Source organism: Rhinopithecus roxellana, chromosome 2 (assembly GCF_007565055.1).
Source record: "Rhinopithecus roxellana isolate Shanxi Qingling chromosome 2, ASM756505v1, whole genome shotgun sequence".
NCBI lineage: Eukaryota > Metazoa > Chordata > Mammalia > Primates > Cercopithecidae > Rhinopithecus > Rhinopithecus roxellana.
The window spans coordinates 92298455-92326394 of NC_044550.1; the positions used below are offsets into that span (position 1 = coordinate 92298455).

Genomic DNA, 27940 nt, shown 5'->3' on the forward strand with positions numbered 1-27940 from the left:
CCAGCACTTTCGGAGGCTGAAGCAGGTGGATCACCTGAGGTCAGGAGTTTGAAACCAGTCTGGCCAACATGGTGAAGCCCCCCCGTGTCTACTAAAAATACAAAAATTAGCCGGACGTGGTAGTGGGGGCCTGCAATCCCAGTTTTTTTGGGAGACTGAGGCAGGAGAATTGCTTGAATCTGGGAGGTGGAAGTTGCAGTGAGCCAAGATCGCACCACTACACTCCAGCCTGGGCAACAAGAGAGAAACTCCGTCTCAAAAACAAAAACAAAAACAAAAGCAAACAACGAAAAACTATGAGTTAGCCATATAGTACGTCCTTAAAATAAGTAAAAGAATATTTGTCAGGATTTTCATTCCTGTTTTGACAGGTACGTAGTAAAGGTTATCATATAACCTTTTTAACTCAGCCTAATTTTAACTAAAAATTGAGCGAGCCTGGAGCATTATGTTCACAATTGTTCATGTTAAAGCCTATTCCCAGCCAGGCACAGTGGCTCATGCCTGTAATCCCAGAAGTTTAGGAGGCTGAAGCAGGACTATCACTTGGGGTCAGGAGATCGAGACCAGTCTGGTCAACATGGTGAAAACCCATCACTACTAAAAATACAAAAATTAACTGGGTGTGGTGGCGCACCCTTGTATTCTCAGCTGCTAGCGAGGCTGAGGTGGAAGAATTGCTCGAACCCGGGAGGCAGAGGTTGCAGTGAGTGGAGATGGTGACACTGCACTCCAGCCTCCAGCCTGGGTGACAAAGCAAGACTCAGTATCAAAAACAGAAACAAACAAGCAAAAAAACCCCACCTATTCCCTTGAAAAACATACAATCTGCTCTAAGGACTAAAATATATTGCAAGATTTAGAAAAAACAAAACCCTAGAATAATTTACATTGGTAACATTCAAGAACCTGTTATAAACAAAGATATAATTATGGTGGTAAATCAGTCATCTAAGATCTTCACCATTATCAGTATTATTTTCTTCCTCTTTAGGAAAATGCTGAATTACGGCACATGTACATTTAATACCATTATACACACACACACACACATGAATGAGACAAATCTGATTGAATTTATAAGTATATTATTATTCCAGAGCTTTTGTTGATTTCCAGTAGAATAAAGTCATCCAGAAAATGGATGCAAAGATGTCAATAAGAAATAATAATAAATGATGGAAAGCGTCGGAGCTGTTGGCTTATGGTAATATTATAGATTAGATATTCTGAAGAAGATACTCTTTTGGAGTTATAGGGTTCCAAATTAAAAGAGGTAGCTGAAAATTGAAGCAGTCAGATGATGCTGAAACTTTGGACATTTTTAACTCAGTATATCCTATAAAGTGAGGGTAAGCAAAGGGTCTTAAGAGAGTGCAAACTGAAGTTTTGGAGCTGAGATGTTGGCATAATGCTGAAACTCTTCAAGTGGTATATTTGGATCATATGGTAATTTCTTGAAAATCTACAAATTTATATCTCTGAGGAAATATATATATATATATATACACACACACACATATATATATGGTCAATAAATCAGTAAAGAGAATATAGATATGTGTTTCCATGCAAGTAAGGGGATTATCATAAATTCAGTGATAAACTTATGGGAAGATAAAAGATCTTCACAAGTAGTGTTGCTAGCCAATGGGAAGTGGTTGTACACCAGAGTGAGAGAAAGCTTTGAAGATTTGCTTTTGACTCAACATCTGCCCAACTCTAAATGCTTTACCAATGGATGCTCTTTACATCAGGAATGTAACATATATGTTTGCAGAAGAAAGCCCAGTATTAGCAAGATAATTTTAGTGTAACCCGAATCCCTATCTGGAGTGAACTGGCTGATTACATATACGTGCTCATGTATTCTTCCACCTACCCTATTTCAAAATAAATAAAGTATATGGATTACAAACTAAAAGCATTACATCTTCACAATGTTGTTTGTTTGAAAGAATTCAAAGGTAAACTTCTCAGTAGGAGAGTTGTTTCATGTGGGAGATCAGAGGTGGTTCTGTGGTGCCTTTGAATCTCAACCCTGTAGTCTCTTCTCTTCCTTTCTCTTGAATTAAGTTAGGATTAACAAGGAACACTGGTTGGCTATCTGCCATGCCGCTACAAAGGAAGAATAGCTAATCTTTCTGTGAAACATGACCTAGCAGATGAAAATAACTAGACCAATCAGAAGTACAATTTCCATACTAGAGAAATCAAAGGCAACATGAACAACATAAAGCATCTGAAACAATTACAATTTTAAAATAAGCATGATGACTATACTTCAGAAAAGAGTTTAGCAAAATAAAATAAGAACAAGAAAGACTAAAGAAAACCTAAGTGAAAATATCAGGCAAGAGAAAACAATAGTTGACATAAATATGAGATAGGAGTTAAATAGCAGGATAAATGAAGCTGAATTATTAGTAAAGAAGAAGATTGAATTAAGGCAAATAATTCTGGAAAGAAAGAACATATATCAAAAATGTTAAGCGATATAGGTTTTTAAGTAGCAGATCCATTAACAGTTCATAAGAACTCCAGAAAAATAGAAACATAAAAATAGAAAGTGGAAAAGAGTTAAATAAGTTGTAAAATAAATTTTCCACAAGTGAATACACAATCTAGAATTGAAAAGTTTTTTTAAATGGCAAATAGGGTAGAATAATAAATTCACAAATACTTGCACAGAACAAAATTTAAAGGGATTAATTACAAATACATATGTATATTTAATTCTGGAAAAAATAATACTCATACAGGAAAAATAATTATATTGACATCATATTCTCAAAAGCAAAATGCTTATAATGACAGTTGAATATTTTAAGATTAGCAATTAAATGTTACAACTTTTATATGTCATTTTATAATATAAATATCCTTAGGAATAAAGGGATCAAAAAATAGCTTCAATGTTATGGACTGTCAATAATTCAGGATAGTTCTGAACTATTTCTATTTAAATAATTTAATAATAATGTAATTAATAAATGTAATAACTTAGTATTTAATTATTACATAACCATTTTTGCCTTTCACCTTGAAAATCATTCTTGGAAAAAAGACTTTATTAAAAATAAAACTCCAGGAGAATTTGACAAGAAAATAATTTTATGACTTCAGATATATTTTACTTAAACAGAAAACATAAAAACAAAAGGAGCGAGAGACAAACTAGTTCCATAAGAAGGGAACTGGAAAGGCATGTTTGGGGTTGGGGGAGTAGAAAACAAAGGAATTTGAATTTTATCTAAAACTTTGTCCTTTGATGGGAAGATATAAATGTTAATGAAGTTAATAAATTATTAAAGAGAAAAACTGTATTTGTAGATTAACTGGAAGAAATTAGGTCTACAAAATGAAAGCAGGAAATAGAAAAAAAGAGTACAGTAAAAATATACATGGTAGAGGAGATAAAGAAAACCTAATGTAACAATAATAATAATTGCAAATGGCTTAAATTTACCATTTAAACCTCCTCTATGGGTCAAAAATATGGTCTAGTAATGTGTTGTCTTCAAGAAATACTTAAAACAAAAGGACAAAAATGTATGTGTGTTGGGCGGGGAAGGTGTGTATGTGTATTTGGTTCAAATAGGAAACAAAATAAATTTGGTGTAGCAATACTAAAATCTCAGACAAAATGTTGATTAAGAATATTGTAGAAAATAGGGGGAAAATATATCTGTAACAGGTATCATAGAACAGGAAGATATAAGCATCATCAACATATAATCATCTAATAACAGATTTAATACTGAATCAATATATAAGTTAATTATATAAATTAAATTAATGGAGAGATATGCAGATAGATATACAAATAGATCAACAAATGCTGTTGTAATCTAACATATCTCACAAAAAAAACAAAACGTTCAAGAGAAGAATCACTTGAAATATAAACAATATGAAAAGGAAGTAGCTCAAACTATTTGAAATATTTTTAAAAATGTAGAAAATCCTACTAGACATATAAAGAATAACTAGAAAAATAACATTCTTTTAAACACACATTAACAAAAAATGAATGCATTAGGACATAAAGAGAGCTTCATAAAAACCTTTGGAGAAATTATACATATAATTTTACCAGATATCAATCAGTAATATTAGAATAAATATCAGTAGGCTGCTGAGAGTAGCACACTACAAACAGAAACTAAATAATATTACTCAATAACCTTCAAAGGAAATCATAACATGATTATGAAATATTTAGATTGAACCAAAGGAAAGCACCACATGATGAAATTCATGAAGCCCTGAAAAAAACAGTATTTGTGGGAAATTTATAGCTTTAATTATCATGAAACAAGAAAGGTTATAGAACAGAAACTATTCATCTGGCATAAGAGGTTGCAAGATAGTAACAACATTAGCAGAAGAAAAACAAAAAGGATAGACATCAGGAAAAGAGTGAACAAAAAGAAATAAAAGTATAAACAAAATTTGAATTAGAATTTATTGTCATTAACATTAATAAAATCTCCTAGCCCAACCTTTTGCAAGTCTGAATTAAAAAAATAAAAGTAGAATTTTAAAATAAACAAAATGTAGAATGAATATAACTGGAAATGCAAACAACGGAGACTTGATGTAAAGAGTAGTTATTACATTCTAGTAAGTTTAGGCTGGTAATTCTACATGTAAAATGATACATTTCTGAAAAAACACAAAATGCCAATATAGGACACGAAGAAAAATAAAACTTACATAGGTGAGTAAAATTTGAAAAAATAAAAAATAAACAAACAAAAAAAAAACAATAATAACCAAAAAAAGTCTTAAATGGCTATCTTTCATGGACATACCCAAATACTTTCGTAGATGATTTCAGAAAACAAATGGTTTCTATATTATAAAATATAATCAGAAAGTCAGAAAATAAATGGTTTCTATATTATAACATTTTTTGAGAAAACATAAAATAGCAAAATATATGCTACTGTTTGTGTGAGACTAGAGCATTTGAGTAGGAATAATCCTCTGCAACCCATTATTATGAAAGCTTAGAAATTCTTGTAAGTTTCGTAAGGGATCCAGAGAGAGGATGATCATCAGAGTTTTCTGTAGCAATTCATGTAGTCATTGATTTGTAACAATGGAAAATTCAACAATTAGAAGCACAAATCAAATGGCACAGAAAGTTCTCAAGAACACAATGCTGAGTGAAAAATTAAGCAAACACATGTGATAAAAACCATGTTATTATGTGAATTAACAGCATAAAAGCACACACTATTTTGTGATGAGTACACTTAAAATCTACTCTCTTAGTTTTCAAGTAAACAACATATTGTTTCTAACTATAGTTATTGTGTTGTATAGTAGATCTCTTGAATTTATTCACCCTAATTGTTGTTAAAAATCACACACACAGAACAAGAAAATATGTTTTATAATAATACTAATGAAAATAAGTCACGAAACAAACTAATATAGTTGACAATGGGAAGAAGAGTTACATAGGGAATTGTGATAAAAAGTAATAAATAGATGGGCGGAATGGTTGATAAATAGTTGCAAATAAAGTAAAAAAAATAATTTTGAAAGGCTAATTATTATAGGCACTTGTCTGTGTCTGGGATTCAAATGGGAGATAGATATATAGATACACATTTATAAAATTGTTTAAAAATAACTTTTTGGCAAATGGAAACAACATGGGAATGTATATTTTCAACTTGTGCTCTAGGTGTAGGAAAAATACTTTCCTGAGTATTTTTCAGAGTATCCATAACCACAGGTACGTCCTCTTAAGGGCTGCAGTGCAAATTTATATTGCTGATATAGTCGCAAAAACTCAAGAAATAAGTTAAAATCGTCTTTTTTTAGTAGTGCCTTAAGGTCCTTTGCAGCACAGAAGCATTTCATCTTTGAGAATCTGTGTCCCGGACTCATGCCTCACAAAATTCTCAAAGAGAAATAGACAAAACACATTTTCAGAGTCCAAATGTATAAAACATACGTGCATGACAAGTTACCAGAATGAATGGCAGTGGACTCAACAACAGACTATGCTCCCCCAAATTTCAAACACTGAAATTCCTGAATATAGAATATGAATTGATAAGATGAAAAATGTTTAAGGAGATACAGAGGATTACTAACCTATATGAAAGGTATAAAATCTTTTTATATGATTAGAATAGTTTGAAAATAAACACATTTTAAAATTCATTTTAAAAGATATGTTCTAGAAAAATATATATAACATCAAATCCAACTTTAGAAGATATAGATTATCAATATAACTTTATCTTTATTTTTTAAAAGTGAAGATTCTTTTAAAATTCTATCCAAAAATTCAAAAATACCTAAGATGTACCCAAGATAATTCAATAAATCATTGAAAAAATAGTTCCTGTTCTATGCAAATTTTTTTTCAGAGGAAAAAACAAGAAGGCCAAATTTTCCTCATGTCATTTGATGAATCTAGCATTTAGTATTAAGGTAACAAAACCCAACATAAAATGTTAATGGATCAATTTACTTATAAAATAGATGCAAAATTGATAAAATATTTAGCAAAATAAATGCACTGATATACACATTTGAGCACAATATGCATACACACCTATTTCAATCTTAGGTTAACTGTAAGTATTCAGGATACATTTATATTAGAAAATTTAGTATTACTATTCACCATGTAAAAAAGAAATTTATCATATTAACATATGCCCAAATATGCATAAGTAAATATCTGCTCACTGAAAAATATGAATAAATTAACAAACTAGTAACACTCTCTTGAGAACATTTGTCAACTAGTGAATAGAATCCTGCAAACACTTCCCTTTGTGATGAAACATTAGATGCATTCCACTTAAAATCAAGAATCTGGTCATGATATTCACAATCCATATTTCCATTAACAACTTGCTGGGAATTGCAAACATTACAATGATAATAAATAAATAAATAAATAAATAAATAAATAAATAGTGTAAGGACAGAGAAGAAAATGAATGACACTACCACTATTTGAGAAAGTATATACTTGTTAATATATAAAACAGAGTTAAACTTTAAGTGTAAGAGCAAAAGTAAAAAATGAAAACAAGAGGCTTAATTCTCCTTGTTGAAAATAAGGGTAAGATTTCCCATCACTCTCTTTTGTTAGAGCATTTACTTTAAAGAAACTTGTAATCATAAGTCTTATGTAATCATAAGACACATAAGAGACTCCTTTTGTGTCTCTTTGAAGTGTGTACAACCCTTATTAAGAGCTAAATAAGTCATTTGCCAGCTTGAAGACAAAGGAGTATCTTTTTCAAGGACTTGGGTAACATGTATCTGAAATGTAATAGTTAGGGCAGAGAGTGTACCTGTATCCCAGTTTCTCTGGGAGAGGAGGAGTCTAACTTCATTACAAGTTGCAAAACTACCTTTTCTCATAAAGACATAAGAAATTAATATTTCCTTTTAGTAAAGCCAATTAGTTAACACAGGTAGTCACCAACTGAATTGTGGATTAACTCTGTGACAAATGGTGATATCAAATCCAATCACTTGAGAACTAGTTATTGTTTTTGTGGAGAGCATGTGTGAGACGGGCTGTATCTGCTTGGTTATAGAAAAGGGTAAATTTTATTTCTGAATTTTCATGTCTTAGTGGATTGCCTATGATGTGCATCAAATTGTTGTTTAATGCTTATTTAATAATAAAACCACTTATTTTTCTTCTAATTTGTATAGAGCTTTGCTAGGTTGTGAGATTTAAAAATATATATATTTCCTTAACAATTCTCATAATTAGTACTATAATTCAAAGAGCAATTTCATCAATATATACAAATGAATTACATGGTTATATACAAAGTATATATTTAATACAACTCAATACCATTAACATAGTAATACTATATACAGGAATACATTTAGCAAATTATCTATAATATCACTGTGAAAATATTCTTTATGGAAAGTATAGTAAATGATATTGAAAGACTTTTAAAAATGAATCTATTGACTCATATATAAATAGATAGAGGACGATAGATAGATAGATAGATAGATAGATGATAGATAGATAGATAGACAGACAATATAATACCATTACAATAGTAATACTATATACAGGAATACATTTAGCAAATTATCCGTAATATCACTGTGAAAATGTTCTTTATGGAAAGTATAATAAATGGTATTGAAAGATATTTTAAAATGTGTCTATTGACCCATATATATAAATGGATAGAGAGAGGATAGATAGAGGATGATTGATAGATAGATAGATAGATAGATAGATAGATAGATAGATAGATAGATAGATAGACAAATTGTAAGGAAATCAATATAAGCATCTTAATTCTCCTTAAATCCAACTCTATTTCAATCAGAATGTTAATTTTTTTCATTGAAACATTTGGAAGTGTGATGACTAAGAACTGATAAAACAATTTTGAAGAAAAAAAGGTGGAGAGATTTACTTTACTACATATCAAAACTTCTTATAGTTTTTACTACAATGAATAGGCAGATAGACAGTTAGATTGCTAAAACATAGACACAAGAAACACAATATGGTATGTGCAAGTTACAAATGTGGCACTGCAAGTCAGTGGGGAAAGAATAAATTATATAATAAATGGCACTTGAACTTTTATGTATTCATATAGATAAAAATAAAGTAGATTTCTGCATAACCCAATAGAGAATGATAATTATATTTATTTCAAAGATTCAAATACAAAGCACAAAACTCTTAATTTTTTTGAAAGATAATATATGCTTCTATATGACCAAAGAGGAAGAAATGATTTTGTAAACAAATGTTAAAAATAAAACCATGTAGAAATATTGATAGTTACCAAATTTTAAAATATGTGTGAATTCATTATGTGAAAAGACAAGCATACATTGGAAAAAAAAAACATTTGCAATGAATGTCACTAATAAAGCTTTAGTTCTCAGAATATATATTAGCACTAAAAATCAATTTAGAAACAAAGAATCCAATGGTAACAAAAATGGGTTACATACATGAATAGAACCAAGAAAGAAACTAGAATCAATGCTGATGATTTTCATCAGATGGTGAGTAATATTTTTGTTGGAGAAAATTAGTAACCCATTTCTAGAGTAATTCGTAAGCATGCAGGTATTCTTGGAGACAGCAAATCCACTTTTGAGGGTGTGTCCTAGGGTCATTTCTGTACACTTGAGAAAATGTATAAGAATGTTCCTAGCAGCATTGTATGAACATTCTGTCCTTCATATGAGGAATGTGGTATGTTTGTAAATGGGATATCATAGAGGAAATACATGAATTAAAACTATTGGAATCAATATGCATAAATATGTTCCAATTATACAACATTTTATATCATGCAAAATCACTATTCATTGTTTATTGGCATTTGCATATGTATCAAACATACAAAGAATATAATGGGAATGCTTAACAAAAAATTTTTTAAAAGTTTCATTTTTAAACAGTGGTCAAGTAAGGAATATAACTGGAGAGAGGTAGAGACTTAAACAACATTGTCAACATTTTATTTCTTACTTTTCTATTGGATACACAAGGTTTCATTAAATTCTTTATACATGTTATTGCATATCTGAAATATTTTACAGTAAATGGAAGGAAAAGGAAGTAAATGCCAAATTCCAACCTTAAACTAATAAAAATACTATTATTTAACTTCAGACATCTGTTGTGAATTTCACTATCACAGAGGAGAATGTGTTGCTACATGGAGACATCTGATTTTGTGTGTCTTCACAGGAGTGTGATTGAAACTGCTGTTTCACACAGAAAGGCCTGTAGGCAGCAGGTTGAAAACAGGTCCTGAGGGGACGGCACATCCCAGCTGGAGTATGTGGCCCATCTGCCCGATTAGCACTGTGGCTGAAAGGAGCTGACAAGCAGCTTCTATTTTTATCTAATCTTTAAATTCCAGGAACCTCATTTCACTAAATCATAGCTCTCGAGTAGGATTGTAAAAGCTTTCCCTCTGCTCATTCCTTTTTAATCTAGGTTTCTCTCAAGAGCTCTACTCATGGAAGGCTCTATTCTGATAAACTCTCCATCTCCCCTGCCATTACAACATTGAAATGAAAATCCCCTGAGCTAAAAGTAAAACAAAACAGTGTCTAAGGATAACTTAGCAATTACTCATACAGCTAAAGGTATTTTAACAGATTTAAGAATTAATATTTCCTGTTTTTATACAGTTTTTGCAATGGGCATAATGCAGTACAGTATGCAAAGATAAGTATATTTACAATTGCTTTCACAACTTTTCTTAGAGACAATAAAAATTTACCTGTGAATTTATTAAGCATTCCTATCATTGCTCTTTAAAAGTTAGTTTTAATTTAACTATATATTTAATGCATGTTTATATTTGAAAGATATATTTCGGCCAGGCATGGTGGCTAATGCCGGTAATCCCAACACTTTGGGAGGCCGAGGTGGGCAGATCGCTTGAGGTCAGGAGTTCAAGACCAGCCTGGCCAACATGGTGAAACCCCATCTCTATTAAAAATGCAAAAATTAGTTGGGTGTGGTGGCACACGCCTGTAGTCCCAGCTACTTGGGAGGCTGAGGCAAGAGAACCACTTGAATCTGGGAGACAGAGGTTGCAGTGAGCTGAGATCACATCATTGTACTCCAGTCTGGGTGATAGAGTGAGACTCCATCTCAAAATAATAAGAAGAAGGAGAAGGAGAAGGAGAAGGAGAAGGAGAAGGAGAAGGAGAAAGAAGAATAAGAAGAAGAAGAAGAAGAAGAAGAAGAAGAAGAAGAAGAAGAAGAAGAAGAAGAAGAAGAAGAAGAAGAAGAAGAAGAAGAAGAAGAAGAAGAAGAAGAAGAGGAGGACATAATTCTGGGGTACTGGACAATGGCAAGATAGTATGCCACACACATTCTGAAGGATAGTGTAATATGTTAAAAGGAAATGTATCTAATTTATTATATTTAATTGATTCCATTTGTAGTTATGGGCTAGTAAGATGTATGTACATGGTTATCAGGGTGAGTGTGGGTAATGAAATACTTGAAGATGAGTATGATATTAGAGGCAAATCCAAATGATCTGTTCTTTGACATCAGTGATGAGGAAGCAAACTCAATTTCCAAGAGTTAGGGACAAGGCTGGAACGGGAATAGAAGGTTTCAACTGGAAACCACTATATTCTGGCCATATAGGAAGGCAAGGATATCAAATGACAAGAAATAATTAGCCTGTGATGTTAGCTTTTTTAAAGGGAGAATAATTCTGATCAATGTTACACTTTCAACTAATCAATTCCTCTTTTTTTTTTCTGAGACAGGGTCTTGCTCTGCCCCCAGGCTAGAGCGCAGTGGCATGATCTCGGCTCACTGCAACCTCCGCCTCCCAGGTTCAAGCAATTCTCCTGCCTCAGCCTCCCAAGTAGCTGGGATTATAGGCACGCACCACCATGCCCAGCTAATTTTGCATATTTTTAGTAGAGACGGGGTTTCACCATGCTGGCCTGGCTGGTTTCGAACTTCTGACCTCAAGTGATATGCCTGCGTTGTCCTCCAAAAGTGTTAGGATTACAGGCGTGCGCCACCATGCCTGGCAGCAACTGATCTATTCAATTAGAAATTTTTATGGTTGACGTGCAATTAAAGTGGAGTTAGGTTTCAAAATTAAAACAAGGAGGATATAGTACTTGCTCTGAATCAAAGATGAACCGTATTTAAATTATTCACACAATTAGTAAAAAAAAATCAATGAACTAAAGACTTTCAATTGTATAATTCATAATTGCATCTAAAGCAATGGCATAATTGTATTGAAAATGCAAATTCACTAATTCTTTACTCTTGGACTAGTGCAATTCAATTAATTTCAAATTTTAGAAAAGAAATACCATTTCAAAATAATGAAGAAAACCTCAATAAATAAGGCAGAAATCTCACAACATTTAAAATGATTAATAGTTAAAGGGCCACAGGCATATCTTTTAAATAATACAAATTTCTAAAAGTCTGAGTATGTATCAAAATAAGTTTGAGATACCCTAAAATTATGTGATATTTCTATACCAACAAGTGTTAAGTGGCTGATATTTTTGATACAATACAAGTGAAAAAGAAAAACACACCAATCATGTACTAATTTCTCATCCCTATTGACAGTCAAAATTTTTCAGTTCTTAAAACTGAAATTTTAGCCATAGGACATCATGCATGGTAGAAAGCACACATTCTAACATGTTAATATTGTGGTTAGGTTAAAGCACTCATATTTTAAACTTACTTCAGAGTCAAATAAAAATTAGATTGCAACAGAAGCTAGGTCTGAGGCTCTAAATTATACCATCCTACTGAGAATTGAGAAGAAAATTGAAATAAATCTAATATCAATTTTTGTTTATCAAAACTATGTAATATCATCAATAGTTTCAAGGATGATATGAAAGTCACGTTCCATTTCATTCCTTTCAGAACACGGTAATATCACAGTAGTCTGCTAAGCCAGTGCACAATCACAAAGGTCAGGAAAAGTCCAAAGGCACAGTGGAATAGAAATGTTAATAATCATCTATAAATAGCATAACCTATAACTCATACAAATGAGAAACAGTTATGTTTATAAGCATGAAGGAGATAGGGCAGGATTATGCTCAAAATTTAAGTGGACTCTGTGGGAAAAGATGGACTGCAAAGAAGATCAAGGTTATGAGATCAGAAACTGACACACAGATGTCTGACTTTTGGATAAAGGTTGCAGGTGTGGAAAAAAACTTTCAGAATTTCTCAAATGTTAGTGTGCATAAGAATCACCAGGGAACTTGTTAAACTGCCGACTTGGATTCTACTTGAAGAGAAATGAGTTGATTCAATGTTCTGTCCAAAATATCTTAAAAATAAACACATAAGAAGGGAGCCCTTTCTTATAACTGCTCTCAAAATTATATTGAAAATAAGGAATCAAAAACACACATCACAATTGAAGTTTATAATCAGTTGGTTTGTGTTTATTTGGGATTAAATTAGTTTCATATTTTCAGTTCTGCCATTTCTCTAATCTCTACACTTCTATCTTCCATAATATGATACAATAACTCTCTTAAAAATTATAGTTGAGATATATTATTGTAAAATTTTAGAAATAATAGCAGACTCAGGTTTATACTCAAATCAGTGACTCAGTGGTGAAACTAAAGCCAACATAGCATAGTAGAGCTTCAATAAATCACAGTATTTCCTTTGAGATGTGAAATGGTAATTGTATTTCTCTAATACAATTTTAGAGCATTTTGCTTAGTTTATATGATTAGAATAAAGTTTGTTTAATAAAGTATGAGTCTATCTGAGCTTCAAAATTAAAAATTAAAATTTTTAACCAACTTATTTACTTCAGTTTTCATATTCTAATATTGTTCCTCTATAATATATTCTACGTATTATATTCTGATATTGGTTACTTTTGTCTGTTTTGATCTAGCTTTCCTCTTACTACATTGTTGAACTTCTCTGAATTGGTATTTGATTTTTATTATTTTCAGAAACTTTTATTATTTCACTTTTATTGCTTGGTTTTGTAATTTATGAGATACTCTACCAAGTGATATATCATGTATCCTGTTTAAAACCTTTGACATAATTTTTGAGAAAGATTTATTTAAAAATATTTTTCAACATATTGCACCACACTTCGACATCATGAAAAAAACCAAGGGTTATTCTATTGACAACTGTCTTAACATAGGGAAATTTCTGCAAAAGATACTTTTCTCTCAATATAACCAAATTCAGTTTCTCAAAATCAAAATTATGAATCAGATACCAGAAAGACAAAACATTTGATGCTGTATTTGTAAACCTCTACTTCTTTTTACCCATGATTTATTTTAAAATAAGGGCAAGTCCACATCCTAATAAGGTATTAAAATGTATTTTTAACTTTTTTTTTCACTTTCTTCCTTCTTTATGTATGTTGGCTGTTATTCATTGTATTGTGTGCCCCCCAAAAGAGAAAAGTTATAGTTCTAAGCCAGTACCTCAGAATGTGACATTAATAGGAGATAGGTTGAGAGACAAACAAGGAGCTACAAAGACAATGGAAGAGATGTAAAGAGGGTCACTTCCCTACCAAGCCTTGCCAGTGGACACATAGGGAATGATGAAGACGAAGGGAATGTTGAATCTAAAGAAGCTGCTTTGAGGAGCAACTCTCTGAGACTCTGATGTCCTTTGGAATACAAGTGACATATGCAATGACTCATCGTCTCCATTCCAGGTCAGTGGATAAGATGCCTCATACACCCAAAGTGTTGGAAATGGTGTTAGGAGTATCAAGCGACAATACTTTTAGTATCTTCATTTCTGCTTTCATGCAAAGGCAAAAGCGGCAGACACTACTCCCACTCTGATGACTCTCAGAAATAACCGAAGGCAGTATTTGTGGCTTGGAAATAGGGCCAGCTACATAACATGCAGGACCTAGTGCAGCATGAAAACGCAACACATTTTGTTCAAAAATTTAAAATTTTAAGATGATGACGGCAGGGTTTTAAACCAAAGCATGCAGCCCTTCTAAACACAGGGCCTTATGCAAATGCATGAGTTACATATGCATAAAGGCAGCCCTACCTGAAGATGATCCATGCTTAAGCACACAGGGACATACATGATATAGTACTACTAGCATAATGAAATTGTGGTTAAATATGTAATCACTTTTCTGTAACTCCTATATTTACTAAGTATGATAGCTTTCTGAAAGTTTAATTTTTAAATTTTCTGTTTTTAACTTTCTTTTATTTAAAAAATGTAAATAGTGCATGTACTAAGAGCATCTCTCTTATTAAATATGTTTTAAAGTGTTAAATAAATGACTCATAATTTTAAGAGCTTATTCTTTAGTTTCATTATCAAAAGGACTACTTATTCAAGAAATGTTTTCCAAACGATCTGAATTGTATCCATGATGTCAAAATTTACATATAACATATATGACAATAATTTGTATATGACAAACATTTCTGATTAGCAACATTAATACAAAGTTGGTGATGTTTTATTATAGATTAATAAAATTAAAATCAAGTTTGTACCTTATTATGAGTTTACTCTTTTCCATGGGATGGATTTCTAAACAGCAGTTGAATAGTTATATTTTGAATATGAATACATACTAGCCAGGTCATCTGTATATACAGAAAGAGAAATTCCTAACATTGTGTACTTGTTGGGAGATTCAGGATATTTATGCTGCTTTTTTCTTAGTTCAATTTCTACTGGAATTTCCTGAAAATAAATTAAAATAATTCTAGTCTTTTCCTATCCAATAGAGTACCTGCCTTCCTGCCTTAGAAAAGGTAACAAATGAACCCTTTACTTATCTTCCCTCTTACATTTTTTCTTGGAACAATTTATATTCACAGGCCTGACATTTCCCATCCTCATTTCCCTATAGAACATCTTGTAAATGAGAATACAATTTAGGATTGATTTAGTCATTATAATTATTTAATAATATTTTAAATATCTTTCTCATATTTCCAGTTGAAATTAAAGAGTAAGATAAAATTTACTTTAAAAATGTTAAATATATATATAAATATTTACACACACTTTTTGCTCACACTGAGCGATACTTTCAAATTTTTTCATTATGTTTTATTAAAAAAAAAACCCAGAATAATAAGTCATATGATTCTCTTCTCAAAGACATTGCAAAGGGCCCTGAAATCAAATTTCTATATAAACAAAATATTGTGTTTTCTGAAACATATCCAGTATTTTATAAACAATAGTCATGGTTTCTTGCCTTAGGTTCAAATAATTCATTTATTTATTATTTGTATTACATGCTACTGTTTTCAATTGTGCTTTTTTCCTTTGTCCTTCAAGGTATTTTCTGAATACCTTATCTCAATATCCTGTTCACTTCTTCAATCTATTGTGACATCTCAACATTATTTAATCAATTCATATGTACCTTATCCTTCTGAGTTTCGCCTTTTAATTATTACATTTATTATTATTATTTGTTGTTATTGTCTCATTTCATTAGATTTTTCCTCTTTCCTCTTTTGTCTCATCTGTGACATTCTAAACTATTTTTGAAGTACTTGTTTTCCATCTCTTTTTATTCAAAAATATACATAGTTTTAAATAACAAAGCCCCTTTCCAATGAAGTTTTTATAAACTTCTCTTATACAAGAGAAATTGGCATATTCATTTTCCACACACAAAAACAGTGATTCGATTTTAATTTCAAAAGGCCTATTTTAATTACTTCCTAAGTTTTATTGATAGCTTGTGTTGATCAATATGCTGTATCAACTAAAATTCTTTGTACTGAAATGAAAACTCATGGTAAAATCCATTCTTTCAAATCTTATATTGTATAGTGAAAATTCCTAAATTTGTATGATTATTTCTAAAAGAAAAACAGCATACATTATTACATATGAGAATATACTATCTTACATTTGACCTGGACAGTTAAATCATTGATTTGTTTTCCATAAATTCTTTCTGATTTATAATTGCTTGATCAAAACTACCTTAGAAATTCAATTTTTGTGCTTCCCTAAAACATACAACAAACTCATTTTGAGCCATTTGAATTATGACAATAATGCTTCTTGAGATCACTTCCCTTGAATTAGTAAAGGTCTCCATCTCCTAATACTTTTCTAGCAAGATATTCCTGCTACTTATAAAGCAAATTCTTAAAAGTAAGCTCTCCTTGAAAGTGTTTCATTCTCTCCTATAGTAATTCTACCAGAGACTTGTGTAAATCTTCTGAATCCATCTTTTTATTGGGTATAGATGATTTAAAAAAATAGACAAACATATGAAGAAATACACTTTACTCCTGTTTCTTCTCTTGGCCAGAAGTTGCCTTAAATACATTTTTTTCTGGCTTCTCTCTGTTGATTATTTAGCTGTTTCTCCTTTGGTATACTCATCTACCTTCTCTTAGTCTCCCTGATTAAATTTCTTCAACAGTTTGTACTATGCTTGTATGCATTCCTGCTCATCCTTAAAACCATTTGTTACCTTATTAGAATAGTGTTAATATTTACTGATAAGAATTTTTACCAAAAATAACCTTTAGTGCCTGCATTATATTTTGCTAACTGCATCTGTGGTGACTTGCTAGGAGGGATGTGAAATTTTTTATCAAACACGATATATGCAATTATTCATTTTATACATCAGCTTAACTGGGCCCTGGAGTACCCAAACATTTAGTCAAACATTTTCTGTGTGTCTGTGAGAACTGGTAGACTGAATAAAGCAGATAGTTCTCTCTAACATCGATGGATCTCATCCAATTAATTGAAGACATGAATGGAAGAAAAAAGCTAAAAAGTAGTTTCTTTCGCCTTACTATTTGAACGAGGATATTGGTCTTTTCCTGTCTTCAACCTCCTACCGAAACATTGGCTTATCTTGGGTCTTGAACCTGCCAACTTTCAGACTAGAACTACAGACCAGCAATTCTGGTTTTCAGCTTGCCAACAACAGATCTTAGGGAATCTCAGCCTTTATAATTGTGTGAGCCAATTTCATATACACACAAGCTGTATCTATGGGTACACCATCCATGCCATACCTTAGATCCCAAGAACTTGTTCATCATATAACTGAAATTATGTACTCTTTGACCAATATTTCCAATTTCCTTCACCTCCCACCTCCTGGAAACCACCATTCTACTCTGTTATTATAGTAATCAAAATAGTATGGCATAAAATGGCTTAAAAAACAGACACCTAGGCTAAATAAACACAATAGAAATCCCAGAAATAAGCCCGTGAATATATAGCTAACTAATCTTTGGGAAGAGTGCCACGCATACATGATTGGGAAAGGAACATCTCTTCAATAAATGATGATGAAAAAATTGAATATCCACATGCAAAAGAATGAAATTAGGCCCATGTCTTACACTATACACAAAAATTAACTTAACACAGAATAAAGACTTACTTGTAAGATCTGAAACTATAAAACTCCTAGAAAAACAGAAGCTTAGAAAAAAAATCTCTTTGACATTAATCTTGGCAATAATTTTTTAGAGTATCATACCAAATGCACAGGCAACAAAAGCAAAAATAAACAAGTGTAACATATCAAATTAAAAATCTTCTGCACAGCAAAGGAAACAATTAACGACATGCAAATTCAACCTACATAATGGGGGAAAATATGTACAAACCATATATTGATAAAAAGTTAATGACCAAAATGTATAAGTAACTCACAAAACTCAATAGCAAAAAAGACCCCCCAAAACCTTAATAAATATGGGAAAATGACCTGAATAGACATGTTTTCCAATAAAAACATACAAATAGCCAATAGGTATATGAAAAGGTACTCGACATCACTAATCATCAGATAAATACAATTCAAAACCAAAATGAGATATCACCTAGTACATGCTAGCATGGCAATTATCAAAAGGACAAGAGATAACACATTTGCAAGGGTATGGAGAAAAGGGTGTAAAGAAAAGATATACACTGTTGATATGAATGTAACTTGGTACAGCCATTACATAAAACAGTGTGAAGATTCCTCAATAAATTAAAAAAAGAACTACCATACAATCCAGCAACTCCACTTCTGGGTACATAGCCAAAACAAATGAAATCAATATCTAAAAGAGATATCTTCAACTCTATGTTCCTTGTAGCAATATTCACGACAGCCAAAGTATAAAAATAACCCAAAATTGATTATATTATCATTATGAAATGACTGTCTTTATCCTTTGTAATATGCTTTACTCTGAAATTAGCTTTGTCCAATAGTGACATTGCTAATCTAACTTTTTTAAAAATTAGGGTTTCCATCTTATATCTTTTCCTTGCAACCTTTTCTTGTATTTGAATACATTTTTATAGGCAGCATATTATTCTTGGCTTCTTATAAAATCACACAATCCCTGCCTTTTAATTACAGGATTTAGAATATTTATATTAATGTGATTATTAACATATTTATTTTTAATCTATTATCTTGCTATCTTTTTGCATTTGTGTTTTCTGTTATTTGATTCCTTTCCACTCTTTTATCCCTTCTGAATTTATTGAATGTATTTCTGTAAGCTCATTTGTCATGTGTTGACTTTCTCTGGTTAGTATCTATTAAGAATTTTGCCCATTTTTAACTGGGTTCCTCCTCCTCCTCCTCCTTTACTACTAGTACTACTATCTTCTTCTTCTTCCTTTTTTTTTTTTTTTTTTTCCTTTTTTCATCTTTTAACTTTCTTTTTTTAATTTTACTTTAAGCTCTGGGATACATGTGCAGAACTAGCAGGTTTGCTACATAGGTATACATGTGCCATGGTGGTTTCCTGCATCTATCAACCCATCATCTAGGTTTTAAGCCCCACATGCATTAGGTATTTGTCCTAACACTCTCCCTCCCCTTCCCCCACAGCACAACAGGCCACGTTGTGTGATATTTTCCCTCCTTGTGTCCATGTGTTCTCATCGTTCAACTCCCACCTATGAGTGAGAACATGTGGTGTTCGATTTTCTGTTCCTGTGTTAGACTGCTAAGAATGATGGCTTCCTGTTTCATCCATGTCCCTGCAAAGGACATGAACTAATTCTTTTTTATGACTGCATAGTATTCCATGGTGTATATGTGCCACACTTTCTTTAGCCAGTCTATCATTGATGGACATTTGGGTTGGTTCCAAGTCTTTGCTATTGTAAATAGTGCTGCAATAAACATACATGTACAGGTGTTTTTATAGTAGAATGATTTATAATCCTTTGGGTATACACCCAGAAATGGGATTGCTGGGTCAAATGGTATTTCTAGTTCTAGATCCTTGAGGAATTGCCACACTGTCTTCCACAATGGTTGAACTAATTCCTTTGTTTGTTTGTTTGTTTGTTTGTTTGTTTGTTTGAGACAAGATCTTGTTCTGTCACCCAGGCTGGAGTGCACTGTTGTGAACATGGCTCACTGCAGCCTCCACCTTTCTGCCCTACAGGCTCAAGCAGTCCTTTCACCTCACCTACTGAAATAGCTGGGCCTACAGGTGACTACGAGGCGATGGCCCCACACCCAAAAAATTTTTGTATTCTTTTGTAGAGAGGATTGCACCATGTTGCTCAGGCTGGTCTCAGAGTCCTGGGCTCAAGTGATCTGCCTGCTTTGGCCTCCAAAGTGCTAGGATTACAGGCATGAGTCACCACACTTGGCCTATTCTTTGTTTTCTTATTGTTGAGTTTTAAAAGATGGACTTTTGGGTTGATTCCATGTTTTTGCTATTGTGAATAATGCTGCAATGAACACATGTATGCATGTATCCTTATAATAGAATGACTTATATTCCTTTGGGTATATACCCAGTGATGGGATTGCTGGATCAACTCTCAATCAACTCGGTATTTAAGGAAAATAACTCAAAATAAGAACCATTTATGACAAACCCACAGTCAATATCACACTGAATGGGCAAAATCTGGACGCATTCCCCTTAAAAACCAGCACAAGACAAAGATGACCTCTCTGACCACTCCTATTCAACAGAATATTGGAAGTTCTGGCCAGGGCAACCAGGCAAAAGAAAGAAATAAAGGGTATTCAAATAGGAAGAGAGGAAGTCAAATTGCCTCTGTTTGTAGATGACATGATCCTATATCTAGAAAACCCCATTGTCTTAGCCCAAAAGCATTTAAGCTGATAAGTGACTTCAGCAAAGTCTCAGGATAAGAATCGATGTGGACAAATTGCAAGCATTCCTATACACGAACAACAGACAAGCAGAGAGCCAAATCATGAATGAACTCCCATTCACAAGTCCTAAAAGAGAATAAAATACCTAGGAATACAGTTAACAAGGGAAGAGAAGGACCTCTTCAAGGAGAACTATGAACCAGTGCTCAAGGAAATAATAAAAAAGGACACAAAATTGGAAAAACAGTCCATGCTCATGAATAAGAAGAATCAATATCATGAAAATGACCATACTGCCCAAAGTAGTTTATAGATTCAATGCTATTCCCATTAAACCACCATTGACTTTCTTCACAGAATTAGAAAAAAACTATTTTAAATTTTATATGGAACCAAAAGAGAATCTATATAGCCAAGGTAATCCTAAGCAAAAAGAACAAAGCTGGGGACACTATGGTACCTGACTTCAAACTATATTACAAGCTACAGTAACCAAAATAGTATTATACTGGTACAAAAACAGACACACAGACCAATGGAACAGAATAGAGAACCTAGAAATAAGATCATACCTCTACAACCATCTGATCTTTGACAAACCTAACAAAAGCAAGCAATGGGGAAACGGCCTCCTATTTAATAAATGTTGCTGTGAGAACTAGCTAGCCATATGCAGAACATTGAAACTGGACCCCTTCCTTACATTATACACAAAAATTAACTCAAGATGGATTAAAGACTTAAATATAAAACCAAAAACTATACAAACCCAGATGACAACCTAGGCAATACCATTCAGGACATAGGCACAGGCAAAGATATCATGACGAAACCACCAAAAGCAATTGCAACAAAAGCAAAAATTGGCAAATGGGATCTAATTAAACTAAGGAGCTTTTGCACAGTAAAAGAAACCCTCATCAGAGCAAACAGGCAACCTACAGAGTTGGAGAAAATTTTTGCAATCTATCCATCTGACAAAGGTCTAATATTCAGAATCTATGAGGAACTTAATTAAATTTACAAGAAAACAAACAAACAACCCCATTAAAAAGTGGGCAAAAGACATGAACATACACTTTTCAAAAGAAGACACATGGCCAACAAGCATTTGAAAAAAAGCTCAACATCACTGATCATTAGAAAAATGGGAATCAAAACCACAATGAGATATCATCTCACGCCAGTCAAAATGGTGATTATTAAAAGGTCAAGAAACAACAGATGCTGGTGAGGCTGCGGAAAAATAAGAGTCCTTTTACACTGTTGGTGGGAATGCAAATTAGTTTAAACATTGTGGAAGACAGTGTGGTAATTCCTCAAAGACCTAGAATCATTAGTCCTTTGATTTTCTGTAACACATCTAAACTGAACTGTACTCAGTAAAGCATCATCCCTTGATATTCTATTTTTAAATTTCCTTTTACTTAATTTTAAATTGGCACATAATAATTGTACATATTTATTGGGTATAGAGTAATAGTTTAATATATGTATATAACATGTAGCAACCAAATCAGGGTAATTAGCATATCTTTCCCTTTCAACATGTATTATTTCTTTGTATTATTAACATTAAACTCTTTTCTTTTAGGTATTTAAAAATATACAATAAATTATTGTTAACTATAGTCAACCCACAGTTCTGAAGAACACTGGAACTTATCCCTCCTATCTAGCTGTAATTTTTGGTTTATTAACTAACCTCTGCTTATCCACCCCTTCCCCTGACCATTTCCAGCCTCTAATAACCACAATTCTGCTCTCTACTTCCATGAGCTCAACATACTACGCTCCTCTATGTGAGTTAGATCAAGTGGTATTTATCTTTCTGTGTCTGACTCATTTCACTTACTCCAATGTCCTCCAGGCTTAATTATGTTGTCAAGAATGACAAGATTTCTTTACTGTTTGTTGCTAAATAGTATTCCAATATGCATATATGTCACTTTTTCATTATCCATTTATCTACTGACAGATACTTTGGTTGACTGTATCTTAGCCTTTGTCGATGGTGCCGTAATAAACATGGGAATGCAGATATCTATTTGATATACTATTTTTTTTTCTTGGAGTCAATATCTAGTAGGGGATTGATGAATCATATCATATTACTATACTAATTTTTAAAGAAGCTACCATAATATTTTCCATAATGGCTGTACTAGTTTACATTTCCACTGACACTCTGTGAGTTTCTTTTCTGCACATCTTTACCAGCTCTTCTTATTTTTGGCCTTTTTTATAATAGTTATTCTGTCTTGGGCGAGGTAATATCTCATGTGGTTTTGGTTTGCATTTTCCTGATGATAAGTGACACTGGGAATTTGTATGTTTTCTTTTAAGAAATGACTATGCAGATCCTTTGCCCGCTTTTTAATGGCATTTTTGTTTGTTTGTTTGTTGCTTCTGTTTGCTGTTGCATTAAGTTCCTTAGATATTCTGGATATTAATTTGTTATTAGATAAACTCTTTGCAAGTGTTTTGTCCTATTTTACATGTTATCTCCTTAATCAATTCATAGTTTCTGTGCAAAAGATTTTAGTTTGATATATCTTTTGTCTATTTTTGCCTGTTCATCTGAAGTCTTACTCATAAAATCTTCACACAGACCAATGTCCTGAAGAATGTTCTCTATGTTTTCTTCTATAAGTTGCATAGTTTTCAGCTTTACATGTAAGTGTTTAAATCATTTTGAGTTGATTTTTGTATGTTGTGGGATATAGGAGTTTAGTTTTATTCTTTGACATATATATGTCCAGTTTTCCTAGGACCATTTACTGAAGAGACTGTTCTTTCTCCAATGTATATTCTTGGCACCTTTGTGGAAAATCAGTTGCCTGAAAATACAAGTATAAGGGAATCTCTGAAAGATTAATATTAGATTTATCAGCAGAAACCTTACAGGCCAAAAAAGAAGGGGATAAAGTATTCAAGTTCTGAAAGAAAAAGAAAACAACCTGCTAGCCAAGAATTCTATACCCATCAAGGCTATCCATTAGGAATAAAAGATAAATAAAGTATTTCTCAGGCATGCAAACCTGAGGAAATTCAAAATCCCTAGACTAACCCCACACAAAATTTTAAGTGAGTTTTATATCTAGAAGAAAAAGGATAATACATACTGTCAGGAAAACATACAAAAATATACTACTAATAGAGTTGTTACACAAATGAGAAAGAGAAAGGAATCTAATCTTATAACTATAGAAATCCATCAACCCACAAAAATCAATTAAAAGAGAGAAACAAAGGCTGTTTGAAATAACCAGAACACAATTAACAGAATGAAACATGTAAATTTTCAACTATGAATAAAAATTTTGAGTTCAAATGATTTAAATTCCTCCAATTAAAAAATATAGACTGGCTGAATTAGTAAAAGTGAAATAAAATACAACAAGATCCAACTGTATGCTGCCTATAAGAAATTCTCTTCCCAAAAAGACACTCATAGACTAAAAGTAAAGAGAGGAAAAAAGACATTCCATGCAAACAGAAATCAAAAGCAAGCAGGAGTAGTTGTATTCATATCACATAAAATAGACTTTAAGTAAAAAAACACAAATGCAGACAAAAAGGTAGTATATAATAATATAGGAATCAATTCAGCAAGAGTATATAATAATTTCAAATATATAGGCACTCAATACCAAAGCACCCAGCTATATAAAGCAAATGTTATTAGAGCTAAAGGAAGCAATAGACTCCAGTACAATAACAGTTTAGGACTTCAACACCCCACATTCAGCACTGGGCAGGTCATCTAGACAGATAATCAGCATAGAAACCTTGAACTTAACTGCACTATAGACCAAACAGACCCCATAGGCATTTAGAAAACATTTCATCCAACAGCTGATGAATACACATTCTTTTCATCAGCACATGGAATATTCTCCAGGATAGATCATATGTTAGGCCACAACAGAAGTTTCAACACATTTTAAAAGATCAAAATTATATTAAGCATCTTCAGACCACAATAGAATAAAACTAGAAATTAATAATAAAAAATTTGAAAACTGTGCAATACATATACAAACACATGAAAGTTAAACAACATGCTCCTTAATAATGAATGGGTCAGTGAAGAAATTAATAGGAAAATAAAAAATTCCTTAATATTAGATTTTTAACACAAAGATTATGTGCTAATTGGCATCAGTTATGATAAAATGATATCATTGCTTATATATTAGATGTGTCATTGAGATATAACATAAATATCTACAGTAAGTGATCAGTGAAAGTTTGATGCAAAGAGATACTAATAGATAATATGCAGGAGTTTTAAATCAAATGGCAGGCATATATAATTATTTGTTATCCATTGATGAACATCAGTTTAATTGACATTAGTTCAATGTACAAAACAATACACCATTAATAAAGGAATGTCTAATCAGAGTTCACAACTTTCCTTCACATCTGCAAAGCCAAAGTGTGTTTGTTTACTAAGCATATCTTTCCTTTCCACCACCAACACACAGAACAAAGATAAAATCATATCAAGAGAATTCTCATTTTGTTATTCTTCCAAACTATAAAGGTGAAATGAAATATAAAACAAAGTAACTTTAAAGGAAAATAACAAGGTTCTGAAATCTATTAGGAATACTATAAGGGAAAACATATCAACAAAAGAATTCACAAGTAATTATTTATCTACTACTACTTTAATAAATAAATATACTACATTAATTTTTTTCTAAGTATGAGAATAGTTATTCGAACAAAATTTTATAGTTAGGTAACAAATACAGGCACCACTCAGTGAAAATAATATTAACAAAGTAGTTTCATTCTAATAGCAAACAGTTAAAATCTAAGATATATTTAATTATAGCCTACTTAGCATTTCAAAATTTAAATGTGTGATGGTTAATTTTATGTGTTCTAACTGACTGGGTCACATGGTGCTAAACTGTATAGTCAAATATCAGTCTGGGTAGTGTTTCTGTGAGGGTGTATTTGAATAAGATTGACATAGAAATCAGTAGACCAAGTAAAGAAGATTACTCTCCTGAAAGGGAGTGGACCTCAAGCAAACACTAAATCCTCAATAGAACAAAAAAGGCTGATCTTCCCCCTGAGTAAGAGAATTTCTTCTGCCTAACTGCCTTTCAACTAGGAAATTGACTATTGCCTTTGACCTTGAACTGAAGCACTGACTCTTCCTGGGTTTCTCAAGCAAGCCAGCCTTCAGAATAAACCTACACCATCAGCAACCCTTGGTGTCCAGTTTGGTGATTCATCTTATTGCACTTAGGATGGTTGGCTTCTAATCTGTGTGAGCCAATTCTTACAATAAATATTTTTATATATCTACATATGTATATAGACATACATATACATACATATTTACATCCCATTATCTTATTATATATGTTTCACTGTAGAACTATATGTTTTTAGTAAATTGTGCTATCGTGTGTGTGTGTGTTTGTATATTTTTATGGGTATGAACTCAATATAATATTTTGATTTAAAAGATAACTGCTTTTAAATTGACCAGTATAGGAAACATCTGTTTCTTATTGATATGTGTCTTGCAGTAAATTATCTGATTGATAGATTGCAAACACCACAGTTAAGTTTTTTATATAAAGTCAAACACATATCAATAAGAAACAGATATCATAAAATATCACATATTTTGTGACATACCTTTAATCTTTGCAAAAAACAGGAAAATTTTACATCAAGAAATGTCTCAAGAAGCAGAAAATTGTAGGCTCTATGGAGCTATATTTTGAAAATATGCTTCTGACTAAAATTAACATAGATAATGTTTAATTATAACAGCAAGTATAAAAAATATCTACTGTACAGTGATTATAGTTCACTTCAGTGAGTTAATTTTTGTCAGGGTAATATTTAATTCATAAAATTGTAGGGAAATTAATAGTTCTAAATCAGAACATCTACTTATTCTGGTATAATTGCATATAAAATTGAATATTCTTACAGTACTCTTCCTTTTCAGAAATAAGGTAGCATTGATAAGAAAATGTTTTTATTGTTCACAAGTGATTCCCACAGCAATACAGATGCTGTCATTAACATCCTCAGGTCAATACATTTTAAAAGTAAATTAAATATGGTGCATTTTATACTTTTTTTTTTTTTTTGAGACGGAGTCTCGCTCTGTCACCCATGCTGGAGTGCAGTGGCGCGATCTTGGCTCACTACAAGGCTCCGCCTTCTGAGTTCACGCCATTGTCCTGCCTGAGCCTCCCGAGTAGCTGGGACTACAGGCGCCCGCCACCTCACCCGGCTAATTTTTTGTATTTTTAGTAGAGACAGGGTTTCACCGTGTTAGCCAGGATGATCTCGATCTCCTGACTTCGTGATCCACTCGTCTCGGCCTCCCGAAGTGCTGGGATTACAGGCGTGAGCCACCGTGCCCAGCCCATTTTATACTTTTAAGCTTGGCAATGAGGAAGTAATACATGTAAAAACCAAATTTTTTTCCTTGTATTTTCACATCTCTCAGTTGTTCCACTGTTCATGAAAACTCTTATTCTACTATAAAAAGAAATTAAATTAGTTCAGCACAATTAGCCCTTCACAAAGTCAGCTGTATTATACATAGCCACTTTCCAATTTCAGGTAATTTTGAATTCTGCTTTTAGTGACCTAGTAATTCCCAAGACAGAAGTATTTTGCTCACCACTTAGTAACTTATAGATTTGTCATTTCCCCTTTTCTGAAAGAAAGTCTTAAAATTTTTTACTGTTAGATACATTTATTATTTTTTTACAATCATGGATATGCATTTTTCTTTGAATATTTATTATCATTTAAATTATGACATACTTAATAATGTTTGCCAGGTTTTTATTTTTTTTTTAATTTGAGTCTTTTGTTTCTTCCTAAGTTTATCAGTTTTAAACTTATAACTTTGATCAAAGGATTTTTTCACTAAAGAGTATGTTTCAAAATGGGATACCAGTGGTACTATGTACCAAGAATTTAATAATCATCTTGAATTGACATTAGTAAATATATTATCAAATTTATTAACATATTAAATTTCAAGAATATAGCAGATGTAATTGTTCCACTTACTATGCACTCACTGTGGAACTGTTCCATCATCATATGAACTTTCTGTAAGCAAGTCTCAGACCTTTCTTTTTCTACTACTTCAATTTACAAATAAAAATTATATGTATTTAAGGTATACAACATGATGTTTTGATATATGTATACATTGTGGGATGGTTGAATCAAGCTAATTAACATACGCATTACCTCACATACAGATGCTCCTT

The 27940-nt window shown here is 32.1% G+C and overlaps 1 protein-coding gene across 3 annotated transcripts in view; it reads right to left on the minus strand.

The window, feature by feature from the left end:
• FSTL5 (follistatin like 5) overlaps window positions 1–27940 on the minus strand; it is an 838888-nt gene that overhangs the window by 715681 nt on the left and 95267 nt on the right. The window lies entirely within an intron of this gene.